General features: G+C 37.7%; 1 long non-coding RNA gene across 1 annotated transcript in view; it reads right to left on the bottom strand.

Moving 5' to 3' along the window:
- Positions 1-2,278: 2,278 nt before the first annotated feature.
- The window catches only part of LOC129049585 (uncharacterized), a 34,599-nt gene continuing 21,831 nt past the window's right edge, over positions 2,279-15,046 (bottom strand). Inside the window, exon 3 of the long non-coding RNA XR_008512798.1 lies at positions 2,279-2,427. This is a non-coding gene — a long non-coding RNA (uncharacterized LOC129049585). The remainder of the gene's footprint in view (positions 2,428-15,046) is intronic.

Raw genomic sequence — 15,046 nt, 5'->3', positions numbered from 1 at the left:
TGGTATGCATCTGTAATCCCAGCTACTTGGGAGGCTGAGGCGTGAGAATTGCTTGAACCTGGGAGGCAGAGGTTGCAGTAAGCTGAGATCATGCCACTGGATTCCAGCCTTGGGTGATAGAATAAGACCCTGTCTCAAAAAAAAAGTAATAGAATGGAAAAAGATATGGTGCTAACATTAATCAAAAGAAAGCAGAAGTGGCTGTAATAGTATTTGTCAAAGTAGATTTCAGAACAAAGAAGACAACCAGAAATAGAACAGATCATTCCATAACGATAAAAGGGTCAATTCATCAAGAGGACACAAGAAAGCATAAGTGTTTATGCACTGAATAACAGAGATTTTTAAAAATAAGGTAAAAGATGCATGATCTGCAAGAAGAAATCAACAAATGCACAACTAGAGGTTTTAATACCATTCTTTAAATAATTGGTTTGAAAAGGAGACAGAAAATCTTCAAGGATGTAGAAGACTTGAACAACACTGTCAATCAACTTGACCTAATTGACATTAATAGAACACTCTACCCAACAATAGTAGAATATACTATGTAGAATATATAATAGTAGAATATGTAAAAGAAATTACAATTTCTTTTTTCATTTCCTTATGGGACATTGACCATGGTAAACCAATTCTGGAATATAAAACAAGTCTTGATATATTTATAAGAATTAAAGTCATACAAAGCATGTTCTCTCACCAAAACAGAAAAATATCTGGAAGGTTTTCAAATATTTAAAAAGTAAATACTGTACTTTTAAATAATAAATTAGTCAAAGTAGACATTAAAAGGAAATTAAAAAATATTTTTACTTGAATGAAAATGAAAACCTAACATGCCAATATTTGTGGCATGCTGCTAAAACAGTACTTAGAGGGAAAATTTTAGCCATCAGTAAAAGAGAAGGAACTCAAATCAGTAACCTCAACTTCCACCTTAAAAACTAGGAAAATAAATGTATATTTAATCCAAAAGAAGCAGAAGAAAGGAAATGATAAGAGTAAGAGTAGAAATAAATGAAACAACTGAAAAAAAATCACTATGAAGGCTAAAGTAGCTCCATCTTGGATGCTAGTCCTCCATGTTGACTTTTGATTAACTGCAGTTTTGGAAATGCCTCTGAGATTTCTACTTTATTTACAGTTCCTTATGCATGAGCACATAATTTCTGTAAATCTTGCCCTTAGGTGAAAACAAACTGGATGTTATAGCATAAATTACAGGCTATAAGGCACGTATTTTTTTTCCTAGAAAGAAGACTTTAATTGTCCTGCACATTCCCTTTGGAGCACGTATACCCTTTCCTTATTGTATATAAGTCCCAGGCCTGGAGAGCAGCAGCATGGAGTTCTACCTCTCTTGTGGCTGCCCAAGACCACATTTCTGTTTGTTAGTTCCCCAGTAAATAACCTTCTACCAACTGACTGGATTTGTCTGCCTTGTTCTTTGGTTTCTCGGCTCCTTCTGCATTTGGGAGTCATTTTACATATACAGACCTTTCATGAGTCAATCACTGAAACCAAAAGTTAGTTCTCTGGGAATACCAATAATGTTGATAATCCTCCTAGCAAGACTGATCAGGAAAGAGAAAATGAAAGAAGTAACATCACCACAGTCTCTACAGGGATTAAAAGGATAATAAGAGAATACTGTGAACAACTTTATGGTAATAAATTTGACAACATAGATGAAATGGTCAAATTTCTTTAAGGATACACTTACCAAATCTTACTTAGGATGAAATATATAACCTGAATTGCTTTATGTCTATTACATAAATTAAATTTGTAGTTAAAAACCTTAAAGCAAAGAAAACTCTCATACCAGATACTGCACTGGTGAATTCTGCAATTTAAGGAATAATTAAAATTCTACAAATTTTCTTCCAGAAAATTTAAGAGGATTATGATGCTTCTCAACTGTTTCTTTGTGGCCAGTATTACTCTCATATCAAAACCCAGGCAAAGACATCGTAAGGAAAAAAAAATAGGTCAATGTTCTGATGAACATAGATGCAAAAAATCCTGACAAATTTTTAGCAAATAAAATTCAGCAATACACAAAAAGGGTTTATCCAAGTGGAGTTTATCCCAGGAATGCAAGGTTGGTTTAACACTTGAAATCATCCAGTGTATCTCACCATATTAACAAAAAAATTAGTCTGTTGAGCAGGTGATATCTGTTGCCTATTATCAGGACTAGAAGTCTGAGCACTTCTGCCCACTGCCTCTTGGTATTGGAGCCACCAAAGAAAATTCAATTCAGTCAAGCACTGGATGGAACAATGCTTTATTCACACAAGAAGAGACAGAGCAAGATCAGTTTCAGTAGTTGGTGTCAGTCTCCACGGCCAGTGGGCATCTCCTGGCAGCTGGCCTGCACACATGCCTTTTGTACTGCAGCAGAAGGACCCTGACCCCTCCCTGCAGAGAACAGAGATATAACAGTGGGATTAGCCAAGTACCATGTGATACACACACTTAAGCAAAAATAAAAGCACATACTGGGTCTGAAATAGGGAAAGATACTCCCACACAAGGCAACAAGCTCAGCACAGGCTGTGAAGACTCTCCATACTTTGGTAAGAAAGTGTTCCAGGCCCAGGGCCCATTCTTACACAGTCAAATAGGGGTCAAAAAACTACATGTAGGAGACTGCCTTTCCTAACAAAGACAAACCCTTTGGTCATCTCAGTAGGCGTACAAAAACACTTAACAAAATCTAATACCCATTCCTGATGTGAACTTCCAGCAAACTGGAAATAGAAAGGAGATTCCTCAACATGATAAAGGAAATCTAAGAAAAACCAACAGCTAACATTTGTGATAGTGAAAGACTTATTGTTTGTCCTTAAGGTCAGGAGAAGGTGAATGTCTGCTTTCATCACTTCTATCCAGCATTATTCTGGAGGTCTACGGACAGCACAATGAGGCAAGAAAAAGGAAAGGCACCCAGATTGTGAAACTGTCTTTATTTGCAAATGACATAATCAGTTAAATAGAAAATCAGATGCAATCTACAAAAAGCAACTAGAACTAATAAATAAGTTTAAGAAAGTTGTATGGTACAAGATCAATACTTAAAAATTAATTTTATTTCTGTAAACTAGGAATGAACAATCCAAAACTGAACTATAAAACAAATTAGCACCTAAATGTTAACGACTGAGAGAGAAATCTGACAAAATATATGTAATACCTGTATATTGAAAACTGTAACATGTTCTGAGAAAAATCAAAGAAGACCCAGATAAATATGTTTATAGGTCAGAAGAATCAATGTCACTATGATGTCAGTTCTTAAATTGATCTCTAGATTCAACACAATTCCAAACAAATCACAGCATTAATTTTTGTAGACATATACAACCAGATTCTAAAATTTTTACAAGTTCAAGGGACTCCAAATAGGCAGAACAACTTTAACACAAAACAAAGATGGGGGATAACACTACCTGATTCAAGAGTTATAAAATTATAATAAGACAGTGTAGTATTAGTGCAAAGATAGGCACATTAAAGAAGTAGAATAGAAAGTCCAGAAATAGATCCATGCATATGTGGACAATTATCTGCAACAATAGTGCAAAGGTGATTCAGAGGAAAAAATGTACCTTTGCTTGAGCCTGGGAGGTAGAGGCTGCAGTAAGCCATGATCATGCCACTGCACTCCAGCCTAGGTGACAAAGTGAGACCTCACCTCAAAAAAAAAAATGCAATTTCTTTCTATACTCCTCCAGTCCACTGTTCACTCCTACAAAATCTAAATGCCTGGGTCTCCCTGGGCTCTCCGCATTATCTCCTCAATTCAGGGAGTCCATGGCCTTCTCCATCTGGGTCACCCCTTGCTAGAGCCTGGAAACTCTGGAGAAAGTAAGCTAGGTGACCACAGGGCTCATTTTATTGACTGCCCGACTCCCAGGGATCACCTTCCTTCATTGCCTGATGTCCGGTGTCTTCAAAGCTATTGTTTTACGTATTTTCTTGCTTTGTTTTTCTTGTTTTTGTTCAGGTGAGAGGGTGACTTTGTTTTCTATTTATTACTCCACTATGGGCAGAAGTGAAAGTCTTCTTTTTGCTTTTCAAAAGATGAGTCAGCAATGTTCCTGCTTCCTGTAGTCTCTGAAAAAGTGTACATGGTATTGGAATTCAAATCTGGAAGATTGTGAGAATTCACATTGGAAAGTTTTAGGACTGACACCTTTTTGTCAGGAAGAGATCATTTGACAAAAGATTTTAATTTCTTCTAAGGATACAGATCTGTGAGGACAAGATTTCTGTTATGATATCAAGTTTGGTAATTTTAATTTTCTCAAGAAGAAGTACTCATTTTACTCATATTTTCAAATGTATTTACAGAGCTATAGACAGAGTTAAGACTCTTAAGTCTTTATTTTGGATCTGTGGTACTCTTCTCTTTGCCATTACTATTTTTTCTTTCTTCTTTCTCCTTGAAAAAAAGGCTAAATATAGCTTCATTTTTTCTTAAGAAAATAATAGCTCATGTGTACTTATCAATTATATGAGATTTCTTTTTTAATGTATTAATTTATGTTTTTATTTGTTCTACTTTCCCTTGGCTTACTTTGTTACTTTTTCTAACTTCTTGAGTCAACTCCTTAATTAATCCATTTATATTTTTTCTTGTTTCATAGGGATGTATTTCAGATATCCATATGTGCATAGTATAAGCAAATGCTGAAACAAATAATTTGCTCAGAAAAATTCTGATTTATCAGATGAGGCATTCAAATTTGGCATCATTAAATGCCATTAAGATTTGTTCCTCCAAGGTTTCCAGGATGAAAGAATCTGTAGTTAAACAAAGCAAACTTGTAATGTATATACCTAAATTGATAGTATATGTAAAGTGACATCTATTTGTTGCTGTAAAATTTAAGAAAATTTATGACATTATTTCCTTGTATATAGGAGACCTTTAGTAGAATTACTTTAAAAAAATAAAATAACTTATGTCCATGGCTAGTCCATAGGCATTGACCTGGGGAAAGTGTTTGACAGGGCCTTTTATTTTACATAGCTTAGCAGACCAGGGAGCTGGGAAAGAGACTAGTAATTTGTATAAATAATTCAGGGTCTCTTGGCTGGTAAAAAACAGACCCCTAAAACCTTCTTTCTGTGTATTAGTTTGCTAGGGCTGCTATAACAAAGTACTACAAACTAGGCGTCTTAAACAAAAGAAACTTATTGTCTTATAGTTCTGGAGGCTAGAAGTCCAATATCAAGGTGTTGGCAGGGCCATCCTATCTCTGAAGGTGCTATGGAAGAATCTGTTCCATGCCTCTCACCTAGTTTTTATTGGTTTGCTGGCAATCTTTGGCATTCCTTGGCTTATAGGAGCGTGATCCTGATCTCTTTATCTTCACATGGTGTTCTTCCTGTGTGCATGTGCCCACATTTCCCCTTTTTATGAGGACACCAGTCATATTGGATTAGGGGCCCACCTACTATAGTATGACGTCATCTTAACTAATTATATCTGCAATGACCCTGTTTCCTAATAAGGCTACATTCCAAGGTGCCAGAGGTTGGGATGCCAACATATAAATATTAGGGAACACATGTCAGCTCATAAAATCCTAAGACTCAGAATTAAGAGAAAGCTATTGGGGTTAACCAGATGTGTTCTGTTCAAGGCCCATTTTCAGGAAAGTCTTGGAAATTGATAGGGCCAATGGGATGAAGCCAGGCCAGAGTGAGAAGGGAGGAAGGGGGGACAGTGGTTTTGAGTCTGAAGGTGTCAGCACTGATGCGTGCTCTGACCTGGCTTTCTGGAAGGAAAACCTGTGCTCAAAAGCATGTCGTGACTTGAAAAAGCTGTTAACTTAGAAGAGGGCCCTGGCTAATTTGGAACTTGGGCTTTTGCATTGCTTCTGTGGTAGCAGTTATTGTAGGAGGGACTTAGCATGAGTTACGTGTTGCTATTGGAGTAGAAGGGTACCTACACCATTCTCTTGCTAAAACTCTGAATCAGTTATTGCTGCATAAGAGACCATGCCCTAGCTTAGCTCATGATTCCATGGATTGTCAGTGTGGCCTGTGTTCAGCAGGATGGTTCTTCCACTGGTCTTGTCTGACCTCTCTCATGTGGCTGCACAGCTGGGTCACCTCGGTATGTGTCTTAATCTGTTCAGGTGATTATAACAATGCCACGGATGAGGTGACTTATAAACAACAGAAATTTGTTTCCTACAGTTCTAGAGGCTGGAAAGTCCATGATGAAGGCACCAGCATATACGGCATCTGGTGAAGTCTCACTCTCTAGATGATAGATGGAGACTTTTTTTGCTGCATCTTCTCATGGTGGAAGGGGCAAGAGAGTTCTCTGAGGCTTCTCTTATAATGGCATGAATTTCACTCATGACCCATTAGGTCCCCCCCATGACTTAATTACTCCCTAAAGGCCCGACCTTCTAATACTATTGCACTGGGGACTAGATTTCAGCATATTAGTTTGGGGAACACAAGCATTCTAACATTCCACTCCTAGACCACTTAAAACAATGTCCTTCTTGCATGCAAAATACATTCATTCTATTCCAGTAGCCCCCAAAGTCTTAACTTGTTCTAGCATCAACTTTAAAGTTTAAGTCCAAAGTCTTATTTAAATGTCACCTATATCAGATATAGGTGAAGCTCAAAGTACTATTCATTCTGAGACAAATTGTTCTCCAATTTGTCTGTGAACCTGTGAACCTGTGAACCTGTGAAGTCAAACACATTATTCACTTCCAAAATACAATAGTAGGAGAGGCATAGGACAGACATTCCCATTTCAAAAGGGAGAAACAGGAAAGAAGGAAGGGATGACAGGTCCCAAGTGAGTCTAAAACCTAACAAGGCAAATAGCATTAAAGCTTAGGACTCCAAAGTCATCTTTGATTCAATGTTTTGCCTCTCAGCCCCAGTGGGGCAGGGGTCCAGCCTCTGCAGCATTGCCAGGCAGCTGTTGAGCATCCAAGGCTATGGGTGGCCCTACTTTCATGGCTCTACTAGGCATTGCCCTTTTGGGGGCTCTCTGTTGTGGTTCCCTAATGGGGCCCAAAGGCTCTTCAGGGCATCCTTTGAAATCTAGGTGGAGGCAACCATGTCCCCACAGCTCATGCACTCTGCACATCTACGGAGATGGCACTGTGTGGTGGCTGCCAAGTTTTACTGCCTATGCCCTTTAGAGGGGCAGCCACTGTGTCCTGAATCACACCTTGGCCCCCTTGAGCCACACCTGAGGCTGCCAAAGAGCATGACACCAGAATCTGGGGAGCAGAGACTTGAGGTGGTGAAAGCATTAAGCAAGCAAACTTGAGCAAGCACTGAGCGAGGCTCTGTAGAAGCTCAGGGCCCCTCTTTTGACATTGTTCTGTCCCCTACATTTTGTCACTCTTGGCAGGTCATGGAGGGCAGCACTGATAATCTCCAAAATGCCCAGAGGTCATGCTTCCATCGTTTTGATAAACATCCCCTGGGTAATTCATACTCATCTCTTTATCAAAAGATTGCCTGGCCACAACCTTAGTGTTCTCTCCAGAGCACGTTTTCTCCTTTTACCCTGTAGAGATAGGCTGAGGATTTTCCAAATCATTAAGTTCTGCTTTCTTTTTGATTATGAAATTGACTTTATTGTTTTTCTCTTCTTTCATTTCACCATAAGCACTCAATAGAAGCCATGCTACTCCTTCAATACTTGGCTTAGACATTTCCTCAGCCAAATGTCCAATTTCATTGTTCACAAAATTTATCTTCCATGAAACACAAGGGCACAAACACAATTCAGCCAAGTTCTTTGTCACTAATAACAAAGCTGAGCTTCCAATATTATGAGTTTCCAATATTATGTTACCTATTTACATCTGAAACCTCATCAGAATGGCCTTTACTGTCCGTATTTCTATGAATTTTTTTTGCTCATGAACATTTAGATATTCTCTAAGAAGATTGAGGCTTTCTCTATATCTTCCTCTTCTTTTGAGCTCTCATCAGAACCTCCGTTTAAGGTATCTTTGGGGCAACGTAGGCTTTTTCTTTTTTCTTTTTTTTTTTAATTAAAAAAAATTCCTTTATTTCAAATATTTTTCTCTATTGTTTTCTAGCATACGTTTCAAAATTCTTTCAGTCTCTACCCCTTAACCAGCTCCAAAGCCACTTCCACATTTTTGGATATTTGTTGTAGCAATACCCCCACTCCTCAGTACCAATCTCTGTCTTAGTTCATTTGGGCTGCTATAACAAAAATACCACAAACTGGGTGGCTTATAAACAACAGAAATTTATTTCTCACAATTTTGGAGGCTAAGTCCAAGGTCAGAGCTCTGGCATATGTGGTGTCTGGTGAGGGCCTGTTACTCATAAATGGTAATTTCTTTTTGTGTCTTCACATGGTGGAAGGGGCTTGTAAGCTCTGTGGGGCCTCATTTATAAGGGCACTGATTCCATTCATGAAGGCTCCGCTCCCATGACTTAATCTAAAGGCCCCATCTCTTGATATAATCACATTGGAGATTAGGTTTCAACATGTGAATTTTGGAGGAACACAAACATTCAACCCACAGCAGGATGGGTCACCTGGGGGTTTGTCAGTCCCAGGCCTCACTCACATGTCTGGTTATTGGCCCTGGTGGTGCGGGCAATAGGGCTATGTCTGTCCAGTATGACTCAGCTATCCCAGACTACTGGGGGACTGTGTTCCAGAAGCAGCAAAAAACGAAGAGATCAAAATAAGCAAGCACTGTTCAAGTTTCCACTTGTGTCCCATGGGCCAAAGCAAGTCATATGCCAAGGCCAGTTTCAAAAGAAGGAAGAATATCAACTCCATCTCTTTATGGGAAGAGATGCAAAGAATTTGTGGCCAATATTATAATTAAACTCAAGATTGTTCAGCAAAACATACCGCTGGGGAGTGATACCTAGACCAAGAATAGTTTCAGGTTCTCATGGCTGAGGGTAACAGTGGGGGTGGGAGTGAGATTGCAACATTGGTTACTCATGACCAAGGTAGTCCATATGAAGCTGTTTAGGGAAACCTGAAGACTACTTTTTTCAGATATTCCTGGTCCCTCTATATCTCTTGGAATTCTGTGTGCATTTGGTACACGGATCCCTGCCACTTATAGATTCACCCCAACTCCATCCCTTATGATATCCTGGGGAACTTCTCCTTCCATCCTCCCCTGACCCAGCCCTGCTCTAGGACAGGCCTTTGTTATCTTATGCTCTGTAGCTGTAGCTCTCTCTTTGAGGGTTGCTTGGCAGCTTTGCTTTCAGGCCTTAAAATGAGACACTGTAAATAATAGAAGGAATTTGGACTCATAACATGCCCACATTCTTGCCTAGGCAAATGACAACACTTTTCTATTTTTTCAGACTCCTACAGGAGCAAGACCAAAAGATCAAAAATTAATATCTCAATAAATTATTCTGCCACATTTGTTTACACATTAAATGTTGGAACTGTTTATCTTCCTTTTAAATTACACTTGAGCTCTGTAGAAAAGAGTATTTTGTCTTATAAAATTTATCATCATGAAATTACTTGGCACAGCTCCTCCAGAAATGTCAGGTTTCTGAGTTAGTAAATACAGCATCAAAATAGAATGACTTTTCTTTATGAGGTATGCAGAACTCTGTCATTTGGATTAAGTAGAAATATCCATTAGCAAACATAGGTGCCTAGACAGGCACTTAAAATATTAACAAAAAATTCTTTTAACATTGAGAACCTTCAATAGCATTTTTTTTTTTAAAAATACAAAGGAATGTTCAGTTTCTAGCCCTCCCTCCTTTTTTTTCTTGTAAAATAACAGAAAAGGTATCCAAGGATATTACCATACATACTCTTCAGCATCTAGAATAAACCCTAAATTCTCTTCTCTTGGATTCTAGATGTGTAGAATGTCTATAATTAATAGGTCCACCATAAACAGTTGTGTAGACTCCCAAGGCTGTGGAGCTTGTCCATCCAGAGGGATGGAGACCCTTTTCTAATTCTCCAGTGCTGGCTCAATAATGAGAAGTAGAGATGACAGCAGAAAAGCAAGAGCATTTGAGCTTGTATGAATTTATATTTGTGTGTTCAATAGAACTGTGTGTGTTTTTTGGGCTGGTATCAATGTTCATTTCTCTTTCCTTTGGAGGAGAAACTCTGAGAGAGCTGGAACAGTGTCTCATTGAGTGCTGTGCCTGGAGGGTGGTTAAATAATGAGCCACCATTCAGAACATTACACTGGGCTCTGTGTGGGCTAAGGAGTGGGGGTGCAGTGTAAATAGAGCAGCTGTCACAAACGGGCCAATGATAATCTATTGATTGATGTCAAAACCATAGCTGGCCATGCGTCATCCTCATCTCCAATGTGCGCCATCAACCTTCTTGTCAAGACTTCCCTTACACCCTCCCTTCTTCCTTTTCTCTCTCCCTTTTACCCTCCCAACCTCGCTCCATTCCTTTTCCTTTTCCTTTACTCCTGCAAAGATCACGTCAAAGCAGATGCTGATCAAAAATATATCTGAGAATTTTCTACAGGAACTTACAATCCAGTGGATGGAACTGAGCCTGTCACTTTCCCTGTAAGCCCAAAGTCAAATTGTTTCCATTAAAGACTCTTTGGAGCTTGCACAGTCAGAGACTCAAATAAATCAACCTCATCTAGTTTCTGGTAGTGTTTAAGACATGTTAGAAAGGCAGAATATGCCAATGCACTTCTGAAGGAGTACAAAAGATATTGTGTCTTGGGGCTTGTGTTATTGAAAATGGCAAAATAAAAATATTAATATACACAGATACATGGTCTAACCTAGATCATGGGCACAGTGTTTTTGAATTTGGCAGAAAACTCTTTTTATAGGCTATTCTAAAATAGCAGTTTGTGTATTTTGGGCCCAGGTGAATAAATGTATACTTGGGAGAGGGAATAAAGAACAGAGAAAAATTTGGCTATTGCTTATTTAAATATTTCTTCCCTCCCATTGTGAGTAGGTACAATTTTCCCTGGAATATTCCCTCCCCTGCCCTTTTCTTTCCTCCTCCCTTCCCTGACCCATTTTTCATCTTCTCATTTTCCTATCTACCCTCTTCCTAACTCCAAATTTTATCTTGTATTACTCCTACCCCAAAGGCCAGATTGTGGAATGAGTTGGGAGCATGATCAGAGTTGCATAAGGTGGTTGTGGAGGTGACCCTACCTGTGGGCTGTCTCACCTTAAGAAGAAGGTTTACCCCTGTCCATCAGGTAACTACACTGTGAGCATGTGGGCCACAAACAGTCTAACACTTGGGCTCATACATAGAAAACAGGTTCTGGTCTTAAAATCCCAGGCCATCTGTGTTTAAAATATGGTAGACTAAAATCAAATAAAAGAAAAAATCTCTGCAGGTAGAATTGTGATCATTGTGACTATTGCAATTATGACTGAGCATGCTGCAATCAGATATATTCTGGTCTTCTTGTTCTTGCTCTTTAAAAATCATTGGTAAGATGATATGTATTGTCTAAAAAAAGACAAAGAGGGGCATGATAAAAGGAATAGTCTAACAGGAAAATATCATAATCCTAAATATATATGCACCTAACACTGAAGTTCTCAAATTTATAAAACAATTACTACTAGACCTAAGAAATGAGATAGACAGCAACACAATAATAGTGGGGGACTTCAATACTCCACTGACAGCACTAGACAAGGCATCATGACATCAACAAGAAAACAATGGACTTAAACTATACCCTACATCAAATGGAATTAACAGATATTTACAAGACATTCTACCAAGCAACTGGTTTCTTGGTACATTGTTTTCTTCAGCGCATGGAACATTTTCCAAGTAGACCATATGATAGGTCACAAAACAAGTTTCAGTCAATTTAAAAAAACTGAAATTATGTCAAGTATCCTCTCAGACCACAGTGGAATAAAATGGGAAATTAACCACAAAAGGAACACTCAAAACTAGCAGATACATGAGAATTCAATAATCTGTCCTTGAATAATCTTTGGGTCAAAAGTGAAATCAAGATGGAAATTAAAAATTCTTTGAGCTGAACAATAATACTGACAAAATTTATCAAAACCTCTGTGATACAGCAAAAGCTGTGCTAAGAGGAAAGGTCATAGCATTAAATGCCTACATCAAATAGTCTGAAAGAGCACAAATAGACAATCTAAGGTCACACCTCAAGGAACTAGACAGACAAGAAGAAACCAAACCCAAACTCAGCAGAAGACAAGAAATAACAAATATCAGAACAGAACTAAATGAAATTGAAACAAAAAATTACAAAAGATAAATGAAACAAAAAGGTGGTTCTTTGAAAAGATAAACAAAATTGATAGACCATTAGTGAGATTAACAAAGAAAAGAAGAAAGAAGATCCAAATAAGCTCAATTAGAAATGAAACGAGAGATATTACAAATGATACCACAGAAATACAGAAGATCATTCAAGGCTACAATGAACACCCTATGTACACAAACTAGAAAATCTAGAGGAGACAGATTTATTCCTGAATATATTCCTTGAAATATACAATCCTCCCAGATTAAATCAGGAAGACATAGAAACTGTGAACAGACCAAAAACAAGTAGTGAGATTGAACAGTAATAAAAAATTGCCAACAAAAAAAGTCGAGGACCAGATGGATTCACAGCTAAATTCTATTAGACATTCAAAGGATTGGTACCAATCTTACTGAAACTATTCCAAAAGATGGAGAAAGAGGAAATCCTTCCTAAATCATTCTCTGAAGCCAATATCACCCTAATTCTAAAACCAGAAAAGGACATAACAAAAAAAAAAAAAAGAAAACTACAGACCAATATCCCTGATGAACATAGATGTAAAAATCCTCAACAAAATACTAGCCAACTGAATCCAACATCGTATCAAAAAGATAATACACCATGATCAAGTGGATTTCATACTAGGGATGCAGGGATGGTTTAACATATGCAAGTCAATAAATGTGATACATCACTTAAACAGAAATAAAAACAAAAATCATATGATCATCTCAATAGAAAAATGCAGAAAAAGCATTTGACAAAATCCCTCGTCCCTTTATGATGAAAACCCTCAGGAAAATTGGCATAGAAGGGACATACCTCAAGGTAATAAAAGCCAACTATGACAAAACCACAGGCAATATTATACTGAATGGGGAAAGTTGAAAGCATTCCTCCTGAGAACTGGAACAAGACAAGAATGTCCACTTTCACAACTTCTGGTTAACATAGTACCAAAAGTCCTAGCTAGAGCAATCAGACAAGACAAAGAAAGGGCATCCAAATCAGTAAAGAGGAAGTCAAACTGTTGCTGCTTGCTGATGATATGATTGTATACCTAGAAAACCCTAAAGACTCATCTAAAAAGCTCCTCGATCTGATAAATGAATTCAGTGAAGTTTCAGGATACAAAGTTAATGTATACAAATCAGTAGGATTGCTATACACCAACAATGACCAATCTGAGAAACAAATCAAGAACTCAATCCCTTCTACAACAGCTGCAAAAAAATTTTTTTAAATACTTAGGAATATATCTAATCAAGGTGAAATATCTCTACAAGGAAAATTACAAAACTGCTGAAAGAAATCATTGACAACACAGACAAATGGAAACACACCCCATGCTTATGGATGGGTAGAATCAATATTGTGAAATGACCATACTGCCAAAAGAAATCTACAGGTTCAATGTAATTCCCATCAAAGTACCATCATCATTCTTCACAAAGCTAGGAAAAAAAATCCTAAAATTCATATGGAACCAAAAAAGACACCACATAGCTGAAGCAAGACTAGGCAGAAAGAACAAATCTGGAAGCATCACATTACCTGACTTCAAACTATACTACAAGGCTATAGTTACCAAAACAGCATGGTACTGGTATAAAAATAGGCACACAGACCACTGGAACAGAATACAGAACCTGGAAATACAGCCAAATACTTACAGCCAACTGACCTTCAACAAAGCAAACAAAAACATAAAGTGGGGAAAAGACACCCTGTTCAAAAAATGGTGCTGGGATAATTGGCAAGCTGCATGCAGAAGGATGAAACTGGATTTTGAATCCTCACCTTATACAAAAATCAACTCCAGATGTATCAAAGACTTAAATCTAAGACTTGAAACCATAAAAATCTAGACAATAACATCAGTAAACCTCTTCTAGATGTTGGCTTAGGTGAAGACTTAATGACCAACAACCCAAAAGCAAATGCAACAAAAACAAAAATAAATACATGGGACATAATTAAACTGAAAAGCTTCTGCACAGCAAAATAAATAACCAGTAGAGTAAACAGACAACCCACAGAGTGGGAGAAAATATTTGTAAACTCTGCATCTGACAGAGGACTAATATCCAGAATCTACAAGGAACTCAAACAAATGAGCAAGAAAAAAACAAATAGCCCCATCAAAGTGGGCAAAAGACATGAATAGACAATTCTCAAAAGAAGGTATACAAATGGCCAACAAACGTTAAAAAATGCTCAACATCACTAATTATCAGGGAAATGCAAATTAAAACCACAATGAGGTACCACCTTACTCCTGCAAGAATGACCATAATTAAGAAATCAAAAAATAATAGACGTTGGTGTGGATATGGTGAAAAGGGAAAACTCTTACACTGCTTGTGGGAATGTAAACTAGCATAATCACTGTGGAAAAGAGTATGGAGATGTCTTAAAGAACTAAAAGTAGAACTACAATTTTATCCAGCAATCCCACTACTGGGTATCTACCTAGAGGAAAATAAGTCATTATATGAAAAAGACACTTACACATGCATGTTTATAACAGCACAATTTGCAATTGCAAAAATATGGAACCAGCCTAAATGGCCATTGACCAATAAGTGGATAAAGAAAATGTGATATATATACACCATGGAATACCACTTAGCCATAAAAGGAATGAAATAATAATGGTATTCACAGCAACCTAGATGGAGTTGGACACAATTATTCTAAGTGAAGTAACTCAGCAATGGAAAACCAAACATCCTATGTTCTTACTCATAACT

The sequence above is a fragment of the Pongo abelii genome, chromosome 14 (genome assembly GCF_028885655.2).
Source record: "Pongo abelii isolate AG06213 chromosome 14, NHGRI_mPonAbe1-v2.0_pri, whole genome shotgun sequence".
In the NCBI taxonomy this organism is placed as follows: Eukaryota; Metazoa; Chordata; class Mammalia; order Primates; family Hominidae; genus Pongo; species Pongo abelii.
This window is presented reverse-complemented; position numbering and strand designations above follow the sequence as displayed.